This window comes from Rhinolophus hipposideros, assembly GCF_964194185.1.
Source record: "Rhinolophus hipposideros genome assembly, chromosome: 13".
NCBI lineage: Eukaryota > Metazoa > Chordata > Mammalia > Chiroptera > Rhinolophidae > Rhinolophus > Rhinolophus hipposideros.
In genome coordinates, this window is record NC_138059.1 from 67,269,992 (window position 1) to 67,288,921 (window position 18,930).

The window sequence follows — 18,930 nt, forward strand, 5'->3', positions numbered from 1 at the left end:
CCCCCCAAAGTAAGAGATAAATTGCTGCATCTTGTGGCCTCGAATCCAAAAAAGGAACCAGAGCACCTGGTAGGTCTCTTGGATTCCAGAAGCAACACATACCACACCTAGAAACTGCTCCAGCCTCTATGCTGAGTGACACGGGAGGAAGGCTGCCAGCTCTGAGAGGGTTCAGAGCCTGAAGGAGTTTTGCAGGAGATGCAAGCTCTGTGCAAGCAGCCCTGCTGCATGGGCCACATGATCAGGCCGATTCTTTGATGTCTGTGTTTGGTGTCAGGGGTGAGAAAAGATACAATGGGAAAATTACGGTAAGCCCCAGTGGAAGAATCACAACATAGAAAAATCATAAAGCAAGGCCGTATTATTGAGAACTCTATAGCTTTGGAGAACCACTTCCTGGTAAGTTACTCGACCTTGATAGGAAAGAAATCCTTGACCACAGGACACCAAGTGACCATTCATCTAGAATTTCCCATTATGAGCTGGGTCTTCTTGAACCTGCCAAGAGAAAGTCAGACCCAGAAGCAGTCTATTGTGAGACGGCACAGTATGTCCAGGCTCAAGCTGAGCAGGGCCAAGGGGCACGAGTAAGCTGCAAGAACAGGCTGCCCAGACCCCCTCCTGTTGCACTAGCACCCTTTTCCCAGCTCCTACCCGTGAGGAGACTGGGGTTCCACACAACCAGCTGAATGAAGAAGAAAAGCCTGTACTAGGTTGATAGGTGGACAGGCTCAGTATGTGGGTGAAGCTGAAAATGAATGGAGGCTGCATGACAGCCACCCTCAGGAGTGGGGTTGAAAGTCTGTAGAGGGGGGGAATCTCTCCAAGGGACAGAACTGTGACTGGTGAACAGGCCATTTATTTTGTGTGAAAGGAAGTGGCCTGAGGTGGGAATACACTCGTAGCTTTTTGGGCATTGTCCAACATTCTGTCCGTCTGGTCAGAGGCCTGGGAGGGAATGGACAGGAAGATTGAGACGTCGAAGGTGGAGACGTGTGGATGAACGTATGGGAATGAGAACTACATGTGAAGAGTTTTGTGCTGCGTGTCAATGGCCTCTGTGGAAGACACACTGAAAACACAAGTAGACAACAGGACTCAGCCAGTTGATGGCCATCCTTCCTCATCGGCCATCTCAGACCTGGAACAGGGGGCATGTGAACCAAGTGGCCTCGGTGGCAGCGATGGAACTTGTGTGCGGGCCCAACAGGAAGGACTCCACCATCAAGGCCATTTCAGCTACTGCTGCCTCTATCCCACCTGCCAGCCACAGACTACCCTTGAGAACACCAGTTATCCACTTGGTGGCAAGATGACTGTGTTGGCCCCTTCCAGCCTGGAATGGCCGATGTCCTCTCCAGGAATGGGTTCTCTCCTCTTTTCGGGATGGGTTTGCCTTCTCTGCTCGCAGAGCTTCAGCCTGTTTCACCACTACCCAGAAACTTACGGAATGACGGATTGACAGAGAGAGAACTTCACATGACAAAGCGTCTAACCAGGGAACCCACTTCACAGTGCAGGAGGAGCCACAGTGAGCCCTGACCGTGGGATCCACTGGGCTCACTACCTACTGCATGACCACATCCTTCCGGCATCGATGAGCTCTGCGCTCTGCAGGGTCCCCAGTGGGCGGCACTCTTGTAAGAGGGCAAAGTGAGAGTCGTGCTGAAACGTACATTCTGGCTGCTGCTTGGCCACCCCCCGTCCCCCCGCCCCCCAGACTCCTGGTGCCCAGGGATCAGCAGATGAGAAGAGGAAGCACCATACTGCAAGGATAACTGACCCCCGGTGAGCAGGAAGGGGCTTTTATATGGCAGTGCAGCGACAGAAAGGAGGCCCAGATGGTCTTCAGGTATCCCCTGGCTCTCCACCATCGCTATGAATACATGCATGCAGCAACCCCACTATGAGAAGGGCAAGACATACCAAGGACCAAGACCCTCCAGGAAAGAAGGTTTGGGTCTCACTACCAGGTAAACTACCAGAACCTGCTGTTATGATAGCTAAGGGTGAGGGGAACTTAGCATGGGTCGGGGGGAGGGGGCGATAACAATTTGCAGCCCTAAGGCCAACTACACAGATGGGGGTTCCTATTTGTCCCATTAACTTTCCTACTCTAAGATTTCCCTCAAGAAGAGAGGCCTGTGGGAGCTGTTCCCCACATACACGCATGTGGAGAAGATGGTCTTTGGAATATAAGGGGAGATGGTGCCAGCCCTAGCTGTGCACTGCTCAGATCTTCCTTTAAGAGAACTTGATGCCAGGAGGGAGACTGGCAATTGGTGCACCTTTGGGTCCTGGCAGGGTGTGTGCTGCGGCTCAGCCTAGAGGGTCTCTAGCCAATAGCTGAGCTCCTGGGTTGCTAGAGCTGGGCCATTCCTTCTCAACACAGGCCTCCTTTGACAGGCTGGCGTGTTCTGTGCCCCCCCCACCCATTGACCCGGCTAAAACTCTCAGGCCTACACACTGCAGTGTGACACTCCAACAACCAACCCTTATTCCTTCCCTCCTCTTTTCATGCCTTTCAGACTTACGTCGTGACCTAAAGTCGTTCCGTACCTACTCCTGTTTCCTCTGGCCTTTACCCTTCACCTGTGTCCCCCCAGTAACTCCTTGTATGTCTAATTCTTTCCATGCATCTGCTTCTTGGATGCCCTGGATGGACACACCTAGTCATCTTTTTATCTCTCTCTCTCTCTCTCTCTCTCTCTCTCTCTCTCTCTCTCTCTCACACACACACACACACACACACACACACACACTTACATTTACAGGTGGGCCTTGCTCTAAGGGAGATGAAAGTCTGGTTGAGATCTTAATAACATTGAATTGAAATTCAGATTTCATGGTTCCTGAAAAAGAATGAGGAAGTTCTCTATGGACTGATATGGAAACATCCTCAAGAGCTAATAGCAGGAAAAAAAGCAAGGCCCAGAATAGTGTATGTAACATGCTGTATTTGTATGTATGGAAAAATCTATACAGTTACCCAAAAAAGGGGGAGGGATAGGGTGGCAATGTTCACTGAAGAGCATTTCATTTGTTTTTATTTTAAACCTTGAAATTATATATAATACCTATTAATTATCTTGAAATGTCAATCTTCAGCATCTCAGCATGTTATGATTTTGAAAATCAATACTTTGTATGTGATTGAGTAGAACGGCCAGTTGGTATATGATTCAGTAACATGGGTATAGCAGTGAGTGGACCTAATGTATCTTAGGACCCTCAATAACTTTGTGTCTCCAAAGGAAAAGGATTGTCTGGGTAATCCAGATGGCATGAGTGATTTCTGACTCACTAACTGATTGAATAATTCATCGACTGTCTGCCTAACTGTGACAGAGCAGACATGTAGAAACCTCAGCTGTATACTGGTGTGTCGGTCCTGCCGTGCTTGCTGGTCTGAAAAGTTTTACAACTTCTAGAAAGAAGTGTACTACCATTTTCTTCTTCAGCGTCTAGAAAGAAGTGCACCACCATTTCCTTCTTCAGCGTTGTACTGTATGCTCCATTGTGCCTCATTTCCACACGTCAGACCCATAGAGAATATCCTTTAGGACTGCCGCTTCATCCGAACGCATCTGAGAAACGCTTGTCCGAAAGGTGCTTATGCAAGCGCCACCCTCCGTTAGCAACATCTGTGAGAGGCTCATCTCTGATGGGTCACATGCATTCTGGGAGCTTCCCCAGCGATTCTAAGGTATTTATTTCTCTGAGGAAGAACCATTTCGGTAGGGCAATTTGCAAAACTCCCCTGACGACAAGCACTGGGACACTTGTCAAATATACACAAGTCCAGGTCACTCCCTTGGTGAGTTCTGATTCACGGGGTTTGAGTTGGGGCTCAGGAATCCAAGTGTTCTTCAGGGGACTAGTTTTGTAGGGTAAACTGCTCATGTGAACTACCTTGGAGTCCATAAATGGGTAAAATAAATTCAAAGTTGCCCGATGCCAGCGATCCTATTATTAATTCATTTTTCTTGCATGAAATCTCTCTTAACATGCTTTGATAATTTTAAGATCCTCAGCAACATTTTAAAAGCAAAATTCAAAAGTACTGTGTAAGAGTTTCCTAAGGGTGAGTGTACAATAGACAGTGAATACTTATGAAATGAAACAAGCCACGAATGGGGTGGCCTTGAACTCTAGACCTTAACAAAAAGCTGATCACTCTAGACCAGTTGGTGGACAAGTACAGTCTCTGTTCCTGGCCCAACGTCTCTGGAGCGTGGACTCAAGGAGGGGAGCTGTCTTTAGGGGTCACTGGCTTTGAGAGGTCTCTTTTCACCCTTCTTGGACAAGCAGCAGGCATAGAGCCTGCGCTGAGCAGGGAAGAACTTAGGGTTACCACACACAAAGCATCCCGGCCCCAGCTCCTGGGGTTTCCAGCTAGTTTAGAATTGAGGTCTTGATCCTGCTGGCAAGTTTTGCATGACCCGGGACTAGCTGGGCACGGTGGCAGCCAGGCACGCTCACCTCTCCTGTTCCTGACTACTGCCCCTGGATTGGCTGGTTTTTCTGTCTGTTACTCCTGGGGGTTTACAGCAGTGTTGAGACAGAAGGAGCTTGGGGTTGAACACACAGGAAGAGAATGTGTCCAAATGATCCTGGGACCACCTCGTCCAGATTAAAAAAAAATTACGTCCGATAGATGAAAAAAATGTTTCCTTTCTATTATTTTGAGAAAATGGTTTGTTGACCATGTATATATGGCCATATCATATATATCTTAAAAGCTATTCTGTCCAAGTAGTAACTGAATTTTGCTAAAAAAAAAAAAAAAAAAAAAAAAAAGTCTGTAGCCTTTGTAGGCACTTTCAGCTGATTGTAATGGATAGTTTGTCTCTGATTAGTGTCTTTGGAGGCTGTATACAAGGAGTGTTTTAGTTTGTGATTCTCCATCTCAAAGGCCACATGTTACTCTTCCTCAGAATTTATCATTCTTTTGGATTGTCCCATGTTAATTAATCCATTAATGAAAAGACTTTAAAATGTTAGACAAAGACTTACACCTTCTTTAAAACTATTTTAGTTATATGAATGTAATTTTAAGGTTTTCCTTTTGTTCATTTACTCAATGTAGATAGAGTGAATGCCTTCTAAAGGGATTCCCTCTATTGGGTATGAAGTCATCAATGATCTACCCTCATGGAATGTACAGTCCACAGGGTCGGGGGTGACAGATAATCAATATATCACTGAAAGCTGCTGAGCTACAGAAGAAAAAGGGGTGCTATAAAAATAATATCAAGGGATACTCTCATTTAGATTGCAAGGTCAGGAAAGGCCTCTCTATTTGTCCATCCATCCATCCATCCATCCATCCATCCATCCATCCATCCATCCTTCCATCCTTCCATGTATCCATTCATCCATGTATCCGTGTATCCATCCATCCATCCATCCATCCACCCACCCATCCATACATCTATCTGTCTATCCATAATCTATCCAACAGATAATGCTTAAATGCATCTCTAACAAGTAACATTTAAGCTAATCTCTGAAGGATGAGTAGGAGAGAGCATGGAAAATAAGTAGGAGATCAGCTGCAGAAGAGGAAACAACTCTGAGGTAGAAAAGAGCTTTGCACATAGAAGGAATGGAAACAGGCCAGTGTGCTCAGGCTCATTGAGCAAGGGAGAGGATTGGTGAGAGATGATGGTGGGGAGGGAGGGAAGCAGGGACCAGGGGCTGTTTGTGCTCTTATTCTAAGAGCTCAGTAAGGAATGGTGACTGTTTAGTCACTTCCCCCATAGAAGGGCAGAAAATACGAAAAGGGTGCTGAATGCCAGCCTCTCCCTGCTGATTTGAGATATACCCTGAAGCAAGATCTGACCCCTACTCCGCTACAGAACAGTATTTTCCAAACTTAAGAAATGCACCAAAAGCTTTGGAAGCAAAACCCACATTTATCCAGACCCATCTCCCATGGTGGTTTCAATAGTTTTGATTTAATTTGAGTATATAATTATTGTGTATGTGGTGTTAAATATGTAAACTATAAAATAAGGCATGCCTCTCTATACTTATAGATATTTACAACATAAAACCAACATAGATTAAAAACAAGTAATATTGAAATTAACCTGAATTTAATGTGACAGATGACGTTTTGATGAAATGGAGTCATTGCTTGCATTTTAAAAAGTTACAGCACTGCCCACGGAGACACAGCCTCCCGGATTCAGCGTGTGATAATGCCTTGAGGACTCCTTTCTGTGTACCGTAAGCCGGCACCCCTTGGATATTGCCTGGTGGAGATATATCATCTAAATACTAGGTCTAAAAATTAAAGTAGAAAGACTCAGTGCCAAAGTCAGACTGAAACGAAATCACAGTCCATGGAGGTGGGAAATCTAGAGAGACTCGCCGAACCCCTTATGATACGTGGGTGAACCCCCAAAGGTGCGGAGACTTGTATTTGGAAAACAATCCTAAATGGGACAGTGAATTATTCCCAGAGACCTCCTAGGGGAAAAAAGGGCAACGATGCCTTCTCACATAGCGCCATGGAGACAGGATAAATTGTTTCTTCTCACATTCTAAAAGGGGACTCTTGGAATCGAAGGGTCAAGAGGGATCATTAAGATTTGAGTGTAAGGAGTGACCGACTTGGGTGTGGTCACAAGTCCCTGTGGGTCCTGCTTATGGGACTTAGGACAGACAGGATTAGAAAGAGGCCACGGAGCGGTCCAATGATTGGTGCATCATGGGGGATTTAAAGGTCTAGCTCCCTTGCCTCAATTGGAACAACTCCGAAAGGTCTTCTAGCTACAGAGCAAGCTGTACCATCAGCTCCTTGGCAATTGCACGGCAGTTCTGACTTCTGCTTAACCCAGCTCTCCTCACTTCCCTACAGGTGCTGTTCCGGAGAACATTTGCCAATAAATTTTTTATAGGCAAATCTCAAAGTCTGTTTCCTGGGGGAACATTAGCTACAACAGGCCTCCTAGATCTCCCTAGCTCTGGGGTTGAGGGTTGAAGTATGGAGGAAACCTGAGATAAGTTCTGACCTGATAGAGATTAGAATTACGAGCTGGCAGGCTGCCTGTGGGTTGCTGCCTGCCTGTACGTGGCATGGTGAGAGGTAAGGCTTTGGGTGCATGTCACAAAGCAAGGATGGAAGATGGGGCTAAATTTCAGAGGATCAGTTGGAGCCAAGACTGAGTCAGCAATGGTGGGGAGGGATGGGTGGGCACACGCTGACCGTGCTCAACCATGCTGGAAGGACCGGCCACAAGCGACTTCAGAAATCAACCTTTCAGCATATGCAGAAGGGCCAGAGGTCAAGTCCCAAAGATCCAGCTGGACAGGACACCTCGGGGAGGCCAGTGAGGACCAGAGGCTGGTTGTGAAACCAGATGGCCCTCTCCTGACCTCGGGTGAATACTAAGCCCACCAGAAAATTCGATTCATTTTCTGCCCTTCCTCCCACCACCAGAGGGAGGGAGAAGGGAAACTGGATATTTACCCCAAAGCGCTCTGTATTATAGCGGAGCTGGCTGAGTTACCATGAAAGGAAGAAAATTCAGAGTTTTCCACCATCAGTGGAAAGGGGTCCAGAAATATGCAACTGAAACAAGCGAGGAAGGACAAACACAAATCAGGGCAAAAAAAGCCACGTATGTGATACATGTTGTTTATCGCTTTCTTAACACACACCAAGAACCAGGCCTTGCTCTAAGTGCTTATATTTAGTAGTTTTGTAGCTGATGGACTTTTCTGGGGAAAACTAGCCAAGCTGCCCTCTGATAGTGCACTTTAAATACGACCTTGGTTCCTGAAAAGGTGTTTCCCCAGCAGGCAGCCCAAAACACCTGAACCTGGAACACAGCCTTGTCATTTTAAGAGCAGACAGGCAGGTTGGAGATGAACCACAGCCAATCCAAAGGAAAGGTGCTGGAGAGAGGTTAACGCTGTGTCCTGACACGGAAACAAGTCTCCCATTCTCAGCCTGTTAACCTTGCTGTGCCTCACTTAATTCTCACAACACCCCTCTGAGGGGGTCACCGTCAGCACCCTAATTTTAGAGAGGAGACAGAGGCTTTAAAAAGTCCGAGGCTGAGCAGGGATCGAAACCTCCAGAGCCCCGTAACCTCTGTGCAAACCCACAGCCTCCCCGACACTTTCTGCTTCCGTGTACGTTACAAATTGGATGCGTGTCAGGGCCCGTGAAATCTGAAGAGTCACTTTAGCCAAGTTAGAGACGTCAAGTATTGCCAAGTGCAGATGACCGGGCGGTGAGTACAAACATGGAGGGATCTAGGGCCACGGTGGAAGATCGGTGATGAGCAGGGGTTAGTGGGAAAGTCAGAACCACTCTCATTTGGTGTATCATGTAATGCATGTGGCAATTAGTTATTTACGCGCCTAAGGTCTTCATTTGGAAAATCTGTATATAGTTACTTTCCGGGAGCTGGTCACCTGTGCCCTGTATCTTTGTATCCTTAATAGGACTTTCTGTGGCTTGTCACTGTGTCCCTTTCACGTCACAAAAGAGGAGTGTCTTAGTAAGGAAGAGTGAAGGGACTGAGGCAGGTGAAAAATCCTCAAGTGTGCTACCGTGTTCTCCCGAAAATAAGACCTAACTGGAAAATAAGCCCTAGCATGATTTTTCAGGATGACATCCCCTGAACATAAGCCCCAATGTGTCTTGTGGAGCAAAAATTCACATAAGACCCGGTCTTATTTTCGGGGAAACACGGTAGTAATATTTGGGCACGCCTAACACTCAGCAGTGGGAGACTCAACATTTGCCCAAGTTTCAGGTGGTTTCCTCCCTCTTTATCCACGTTTTCTTAGCAAAGTCACCACCAATAGCAGTGTATGGTAATAGTGGGAGGCTGAGAGCACATATTTAAAATACCGGACTATAGAACTGACAGCTTTTAATGCCACACAGCAACTAGATTGGAGAATACTTACGAACTTCTCATTTTAACTTTTCCCCCTGACAGACTCTATTTGTATCCCTGGTTGCAGCCTTGCAGACTTGGAGGGGGTGGTGAAAGATGAACGGGCAGTGCTCAGCCACAAGGGGAGAAAAACGTCATCCAGCCCCCAGAATAGCAACAGCAATAAATATGGTCACGGATCTCTTCTGCTGAGGCCGAAACGACAGACAGGATCACATGTGTGGCACCCAACAAGCCTCCTGGCTCCCGGGCTGGCTCAGGGGTTTGGAGGAAACACGCACAAAAGTTGATGCTGACGGAGAAGACACACTTGATTTCGGAGCTGTGACTTAGCACGCAAAGAGGGGGGCCCAGGACCCACCGTAGAGCCAGGAGGGCTCTGCACCCTTCTGGCCGCCGGGGAGCATGTCCTAAATCCGCTTTCGGGACAGCTGGCTCAGGGCTCGTGAGAGCTGAGCTGAGAACTACCCTGCACGTCTGCCTGAGAACTTGCTGTTATCTGCAGCTGCTGCAGCCGTCAAGGCACATGGCGAACGAGGAAGGTGAAAAAGAGGGCTCCCTGCGGTCATCAGTTGTTTAAACAGAGCCCAGTGGATTTCAGCCACTTCACGGAACAGAATCAGCCCCTTGTTCCGGGAGTCCTGGAGGAAGGGGCATCTCCCTCACTGCAAAACTCCGCAAGTCTCCTTTGCAGACTAAGCCACTAGACACTAACCATGTTGGGATTCCTGCTGTTTCATCTCCATCTGTCCCTTTTCCTATAGATATCAATGTCATCTCATATGTGGCCAAGTGTCTGGGTGGTTGTGGTTTTACCACTTTACATTCTGACAATGGGAATTGGCAGCTCTGGGCTTTTACATGTGTATATCTTGCATACAGCATTAGTGTTTCAGCTGAAGAGTTTTTAAGCTAGTGATACGAATATATGTCCCTGATTTTCCCCCTGTGTTTTGGAAACCCAAGCATCACCTGAATTGGACCAGTTTACCTTTTTTTTGTTAAACATTCCTACTCGAAAAAAAACCCCACAGAATTTCTTATAAAGCCAAGCTCCTTCTCTCTATGATCTGTGTGGATCACTGGTCTCTCCAACCAGTCCCCAGTGTGACGCAGGACATCACTATAAAGAGATTCATGGTGGCCCCACGTCACCTATTGCTCTCGTGTAGCTTTAACAGGCACCGATTCAATTCCACCCTTTCGTAAGTGGCTTAGGACTGAAATTCATTTTTTTTTTTTTTATGAACCGCAATATTTGAAAAAAAATGGAGTATGTAGAATACTAAAGCAAAGGTTGCTTTAGACTTTGGTAGCTCAATGTAAAATTCAGCACTGTCTTCTATTGTCACGATGACCCTAACTTCTTTAAGAGCTCACTAAGACCAACAAGATAAAGGAAGTAGGTTTTACTAGCTGTCATGTTTCTTCTCTCAGTGTCTGCTGTGACGATGGGCAGTTAAGAAAAAAGCCGTGCTAGTATGTAGAAGTCAATGCCAAAGGAACATAGATGCCTACTGGTGCCCAGAATCTTATCTTGTCCTATTTATATATCCACAAAGCGAAATCTTACTTAGAGTGACCCTTGGCAACATGGACATTTTCTTTCTTTAAAGCTCATGTCTCTGAGTTTTTATACCATTTTTTCTCATGTGGCCAGAGACAATCCAGGCGTAAATTAACTTTTCCACTTATTATTTATGACTAGAAGAACACAAAAGCAAGGGCATTGGAAAAATAAATTCCAATGTATAATTAAATATTCTATTTTGAATTGCAAAGATAAGCACCACATGATCTTAATTCCATGGAAAGATTCCTTTAAAGATAAAAAGAGAGTGATGAAATAAGGCATCCGAGAAAACTCCCTGAATCATTTATTGGAAAATAGGAAGAAAAAGTCAGCTTCCACTGAGAAAATGGCATTCTGCAGTTATCATGAAAGGATGAACTACACACAAGCACATTTAAGTTAGGAAGAAAGCACTTAACTTTAGGAAATTTGTAACTGATAAAAAAACTACAATTTCAGACTCAAGCCTTAAGTTTACTGTATGGAACATGCTTTTTCCAAGATTGTGTCTAAATATTCTAGAGGCTTTCATAGCTGCAAATATTTATAAATAGACTTTTTTTAAAATAATGGTTACATTAATGAAAGAAATCTTAGTGATATTCAAATATCAGTAGAGACACTGGGAAGGGACTCCTCTTTCTCCTCTTCCTTTTATAGTATAAGTGGTAGTTGCATGATATTAACACAATCACCCAAAATTCTTTCAGTGATCTACTCCAGTGGGTATAATATGAAGATCAGAAATGAACCTGTACGGATATATGATTAGTAGCTAAATATTTTAGCATTTGTTGTTCTTTAACTGAGAAATATTTAATTACCACCTAAGACTGATTATTTCATATGTATTTTGAAGTAGAAATGGCTAAAAGTCACATGAAATCATCAGCACTGTCATACTAAAGTTCCAAAGTACAGTTCACCCAGCAACCAATATCACATGAATAGTTAACATTTACCCAGCAAAAATACTAGTTATTTTTACTGTTCTATCATTATTGTCTATTATAATTTTTATATACCCTGTGCTAAACATTGTGTTAGATACTTTGTATTTTAAAAATCACAATTAATCCTCAATAGAGTTGACCCATGAACAACACCGGTGAACTCCATAGGTCCACTTATACTCAGTTTTTTTTTCTAATAGAGTTGGCCCTCCACGTCCACGGGTTTTGCATCTGCAGATTCAACCAATGGAGGGTGGAAAACAGTGTTTTTGATCTGCAGCTGAAAATTTGCAGCTGTGAGGGAGGAATGTATGTGCTGTTCTGTGCCATGTTAGATAGGGTACTTAAGCATTTGTGAATTTTGGTATTTGGTGGGGGGTGTCCTGGAACCAATCCCACCAAGGGACAAAAAGTTATATGTGGATTTTTGATTGTGTATGGGGGAGTCAGCGCCCCTAACCCTCATGTTGACCAAAGGTCAACTGTATATCCCAGGGAAAGTGGTATGATTCTTTTAACCAGTTTATAGGTGAGAAAGCTATGTTAACAGCTGGGCACAGTGCAGCCAGGCTCTGAAACCAGTTCTGACTTTTTTTTTTTCCTTTGAATATTTGGTAGACAGTTGTAAGCGCAGTTTTAGGTCCACAGCCAAAGTTAGTGGAAGGTAGAGAGACTTTTCATCTCTCTCCACCCCACTCATGCACAGTCTTTGCTTTCATCAGAGTAGGACATTTGTTACAACTGATGAACCTACACCGACACACCATAGTCACCCCAAAGCCTGTGGTTTAAAATAGAGCCCACTCTTGTGCATTCTGTGAGTTTTGACAAATGCACATGACATGTACCCACCGTTATAGTATCGTACAAAGTAGCTTCACGCCCCTAAAAATAGTCTGCACTCCCACTACTCATCACGCCCTCCCCGAAACCCCTGGCGAGCACTGATCTTTTCACGGTCTCCATAGCTTCGCCTTGTCTAGAATGCCCTACAGTTGGAGCCATGCAGTACTCAGCCCCTTCAGACCGGCTTCTTTCACTAAGTGACACGAATGCACTTCTGACTTGAGAGTCTGAGCACTTGAGGGCTCCACGTGCTGGAGTGGAGGGTGATGCTAAGTTAGAGTGGGGAAGTTACACAGTGAAGTCTAACCCCAGGCATCACACGCTTACATGAGAGGACCCCACGTCCTGAGTCATTGTGTCCAAATCCTTAACGGTAAAGTCAAGAAACAGAACAGGAGTCAGGCTGTGATGGAACCAATACATAACAGAAGGCTTTTGACTGGGAGCCGGGCTGCAGCTAGTGGGGGGCCGCGTGGGAGCTGTGGGATGCAGCAGGATGAGCACATCTGGAGCCGGAAGCCTGGTGTTTTGGGTCCCTCTCCCCCAATTATTAGCAGGGTCGTTAACTTCCTATCTCAGGGCTGACTCCTTATCTCCAAGAGGTGCTTAGTAGGAAAATCCAATGAGTACTGTTTTTAAGGCACTTTGCAAACTCTTAGTAGGAAATTAGATGTTATCAGGAGAATATGGGTACAGATGTGTAGTAAGTGTTGGTTTCGTTTTAGGAGGATATGCTCTCCATTCTGTTTCTCCCCATTTCTTCTAGGAACGCTAAACAACCTTGGGCAAAGAAATCCCTGAAGCAAAACAATTAGTGACTTCAGGAATAGGTAACATTTGCATCTGATGAGCGAAATCCCAGCTGTTGGCTCCGTGGTTTTCCCTCACATACTGAGGCTGGACCTTTTGCTGGGAGGAGCAAAATCTCAAACCCTGTCTTCTAGAGTCAAGTCCCAGTTTTGACACTAACAGTGTGAGTTTGGGAAATTTCCTGACCTCTCTGTGCCTCCATGCCCTCATCTATAAAATGGGGATGATATTTCTTCCTGCCTTAAGGGATCGGGCAAGTGTTAAATACAGCATATGACGTGCATATAAAGTCCTCAAAATATTTTCTGCCACCCAGTAAACACTCCAAACACTCTTAGCAACTGTGTAGTGCAGGTGCATTTTTTTTGACCTGTTTATTGGTCCATATTCAAGTATTTACTGAAAGGTACACCATTCCTCACAGTAGACATGGATGAGAGAGGGTGGACAATATGTCAAGTCCTCTCCCAGAAATGCAGCTCGATGTGAATTCTCTACTAAACAATAAAGAATTGAGTGCATTATTAACATTAGTAGTCATTATTCAAGAAACTAGAAAATTAATCAGATTATTATTAGTCTGCAGGAACCTCGTAGCAAGCGCTTCCAGAATTTATTAATAAGTTGTACTTGGTATTAAATATTATTTGCTCTGGGATGCAAGAAAGGCAACAGGAAACATTTTAGAGTTTCAAAAGCAAGCCCGGGCTATTCTAAGCTTACTGAGGCTTTTGCTTAGAAACCCACTGGTGGAAATCTATATTTTTTTGAGGGAAAAGTGGAAGAGTCTTAGCATCTTGAGCCTGTAAACTCAAACTGGTAGTTAGGCACGATGGGGTTTTACCAGGCTGTTTTATGGAAGTGATTTTAAATTATTTAACCTTTTCTTCCAGGTACTATAGGTCTGCCGTTGAAAATCATACACTATTCTTCTCTACAAATTTGACCAGTGGGGCCACCTAGGGACTGAGAATTGGGATGGTTCATCAATTATACACTAAATTGGTAGTTCTCCAGCTTAATATGTATCAAAAAACAAACAAACAAACAAAAAAACCCAAAAAAAACTGGTGCATGGGTTTCCATCAGTTAAGAAAGCTGGAGGGCTTTTAAAAACACCAATTGCTCAGCTTCACCTTCAGAGTCTTTGATTCACTAACGTGCATTTCTGACCAGATTCCAGTTGATATTGGTCTGTTTGTCAGGGGACCACACTTTGAAAACCACTGTGACAAATCAAATACAGGGCTCAAGTTGATTGGTGCTCTGGTGAACTCACCAGAACCGTCACAATTCTTTTACCAAATCAATGGACTTGCAGGTGCCATCTTTTATCTCATTCAATTAGATCATACTTAGAGTTTTTTAGACGCTTGAGAATATCGGAGAGCAGGAACTATTCACATTTGAGATAAAAATTCTAAAAAATAATTTCTAAATAGCCCATTCTTTTTTTCCTCATGTGTACGTATACCAATGACAAATCCTACACACAGTTCACATGGGTCATGGGTTGGGTCAGGGCAGGCAAAGTAGCTTCTGTGTGCTTAGTGCTAACGTGGCTGCCTGCAGGAAAAACTGGGAAGTCTATTTTTTTATTATACATGTATACATTATTTTTTCTAATTTTGGAAAATTTGATTTTGCACCAGATAGCTTAATTAGTTAAGTATATTCTCTAGAGAATACCGCCATTTCTGTTTTCTAATTTGCCAAGGGAAAAAAAAATAGCAGTGGATTGATTATTCTTTAAAAAATAGAGACCTCTTGTGGTCATTCATAAAAGTACTTCAAGAAACAAAGAGTATTCTGATTTGTCAAAAGTTTTCAAGATCTCTGGTTTAGTTGACATACACACAAAAAGGTATATATATTATATGTATATAAATATACTTGCAAGAAAAAGAAAGGAAAACTGTATTAAAATTGTAATACTCAATATATACCGATAACAAAAGATGAATACAAGTCCCGTTTGACTTCAGCAATTACAAGAGGTGCTCAAAGTGGTCCATCAGTGTCCAGACACTTCTGATTATGGCAAACTACTGCTTGAGCAACGTTGACAAAAGTGTCCTCTTGTACACATTTTTTTGGCACCCTCGCTATATATCTCCTAATACCTATCAAAGTAGATAAGATCCGTAATTGGACTTTTGGACTTTATATAATGGTAATTTTATAAACATATGTATCACTCAACCATAACAATTCTATACGACAAATTAAAATTTGAGTGAAGTATAAGAGATAAAAAGTAGTGCACAAATCAGAATTGTCTAGCTCAGGGCATTTCCCCAAACTGGTTACATCTGTGTAACTAGCACGTCTGGTAGATTTTTATCATAATTTTAAAGGTAGGGTGACAGAGGGTCAGACAGGTTATGTGATCTGTTATTTCATAACATCAATCAAACCTTTTTTAACTTCATTCACTCAGAAATATTTAAATGAAGAAAGAATTTAAATAACTATTAATATGAAAGAGGGTCAATTTACAGAGCTGTAATCATAGGCCCGGATTTATAAATATCAAACGTTGTCAAATGCAATTACCTTTACACATAGAATTTCTAGGGTGGTAGACTAAATAAGCTATAATTTATTATCATTAGTTGTTGTTTGTCATTATTTGCTGTTGCTGTTGTTGTTGGTGGTGGTGGTGGTATTCTACTCTTTTTCTCTATTAATTAATAAGTAGTTTTGGAGAATCTTTGTGTACCAAGCACTATTTGGGATTCCTGGGGATACTATAATAAAATGAATCCCATTGGCCTTGACCTTAATAAGCTCTGAGTCTAATGCACAAGAAAGACATATAAACAGTAGTTTATAGTACAGTTTGTGCTCTAATAAAAATACATATCAATGAGGACTAGTTTCTAAGAAAGTGGCTATGTTTTCCCCAAAGTCTACCCCAAGCTGTGTAAAACTTCAACGTCCACAAATTTCTCTCTTTGGTGTAAAGCTAGCATAGTGTAGTAGAAAATAATACTTGACTAGTTGTCAGAAAACTCATGTTTGAGTTATTATAGCTCTTCCACTTATTAGCTCTAGGATTTTGGACCAGTCTCTCAGTTGCTAAACCTTATTTTCCTCAACTATAAATTAGGGATGGTAGCTACCTCGCAGGCTATCAAAAGGGTCAAATGAGATTGTAAGAAAGTGACCTGTGGTATTCACATGCAGAATTTCTACATTACACATTTGATTATAGGGTATTATTAATATTGCACAGCAATGCAATAATCATTTCTTCAGTGTTTACTGGTTTATGACTTTGTTGCTGGAAAGACATGCTAGTGGACAGACAGAAGTGGTGCATATCCACTTTCTTCTATGTAAAGAGAACGAAAATGCAACAAGGGAAGTGGGTATCTGAGAATGGAGGAGGAAGGAGGACGAAAGCTGGTTGGGACAGGAAAAGGTACCAAAAGCAGAGGAATATACAAACTCACTCATTCACAAATTTACCGAAGGGTCTCCTGATCATCATCATTAAAATAACTTACTAAACACCAAAAAAAATTCATACATTCAATAGTGTGCTGGTAAATATTTACCAACCAACTCTCTGGAAAAAAACCCCACCACACGATAGATAGTGCTGGCTGATTTCCATGGTGTAAATACTCCCACCATGGCCAATTCCAAGCTACTAACACAATATCACTGAACAGGGAGCTAGGAAGAGATACACAGTAGCATATCCTTACATCTGATTTCCATCAAATGAACATAATAGAAGTAATTTCAAGAGTGTGGATAATAACAAACATAGCAAAATGATTAGGAAGTGACGAGTTTGGAGTATTTGCAAGCTCTATTTAAAAAAATATTTAATGCAAATCTCTTTTATTTATTTTTTAATGTTGGCTGTGGTCAACATCCAGCTTGCAAAATTCCTGAAAATGTACCGGTCAGCTCTCACGAGCCAGTGGTATGTTGGTAAGTGCACCAGTATGGTACTAGCGACGGTAAAGGCATCACCTCTTCTGGGAAGACACTGTTGTTTCTCTATAGCTCTCTCTCTTTCTATTATAAGCTCCTAGATATCAAAGCAATTACCACACTGTGTTGTAATCTCATCTCGCTCCTTCCACACTTGAATTCCCTGAGGCCAGTGATGTACTTTTAACTCTTTCTCTTCTGTCTCTAGCACTGTTCCTGGAACAGGGAAAGTTCATCATGTGCACACTGAAGAAATAAAGGGACCTGGATCTAGTTCCTTTTCTCCAGGAGCCCTCCATCTAACGTGAGCCTGCACAAAGACACACAGCAGCAGAACGAACACACACACACACACACACACACACACACACACACACTTCAGTAGATGCTCTGAATAACATGTGAATGGAAAATAAGGTTTTCTTCTGTTACCTACACATGACTTTTAGTGTGATGGAAAATAACAGGGATTACAAATCAATGGTAACAGATGTGCCAGTTGGTTTCTTAAAACACCACTATGTTTCCTTACCTCATCTGTTCACTGATATTTTTTTGATGTTCAAATCTTTGAGGAGTAAAAGCAGCACATAGTCACTATAGAAAAAAATCCAATATGCAGATACATAAATAAAAGCCATCTATGTTTACAAGGTTGAAGTATTAGTGAAGATAGGTTAAGATGATAGCACTTGGCAAGCACCAAATGACGGGCTTAAACAAGGTGCTTTGTTTCTTCTCTAAGTTAAAATTTGGAGGTGTGCAGACTCAGGGGGGTGTGTTGGTCCTGCTTCCCAGTGTCCTTGTGTGTGTTGCATGCCACTTAGTCAGCTCTGACTCCTGGTGACTCCTGTGAGTGAGTGAGGTCCCCAGTGTCCTGTCCTTAGGGGCTCAATTTCTCTTCAGCTCAGGGCTTGCCCATCCCCAGGGTGTGGCCCCATTCCTCATGGTCAAGTTAGCGCCCATCCTCCTGGAAGCGGGATGGAAGGTGGGATGAAGAAGAAGTACAGGGCCAGCTGTCTCTGTAAGGAAGCTTCATATAACTTGCCCTGTGAAACATCCATTACATCCCATTTGTGAGAACACCGCCACATGGCCACCTTTACCTGCAATGGAACCTGGGAAATGTAGTCTTGATTTTCAGCAGCCACGTGCGTAGCTAAAATTTCTATTACCATTGAAGAAGGGGAAAGTGGATTTTTAGGGCCAAGTGACAGAATTCGCTGCAGTTATTTCTCAGTGAAATTGCAAATAGAAGAAATGATAGATTTAGAAGTTATGCCTATTTTCAAAGTTTCTGATGCCATTGATAAGTTTCCCTTCAGAAGCTCTGTCCACATTTTCACTCCAGAGGACAGACTCGTATATGAATACTTAATGTTAAACACGAAGACAGGAATCTACCAATTCATTCAATATGTCCTGTCTGGCTTTGCTGCTGGGAAGATGTGATACACTTCTCAGTGTTTGAAAGACCTGAACTCTATTGTTAGAACTCTTCCAGTGGCCAGTGACAGATGGCCTCCCAAGAGGGTTGAGTTTCTTCAAATACTGAGGGGATTGAGTAAGTTAAGGAAAGGGAACTGCATAGTACATGTTGGAACCTGCAGCTGGAGAGTTAAAGATGTTCTTCTGAAGAGGAATGGAGAGGGGGATTATGTAGGTAGTTGTAAAAATTGTGAGGCCTCAAGAGAGAAGAGCAATAAATTGTCCTCTTGACATGACTAAGGGCTTATCCATGCATGCTTTCATCAACAGGTGTACTGCAGGCAACGTCCCAAGTGCTCTCGGCACAGTCTCTTACTGAATTCCCAAGGCTGTCATATCTTTTTATATATCCGTATTTTATGCATGATGAAATGAAGGCTCAAGA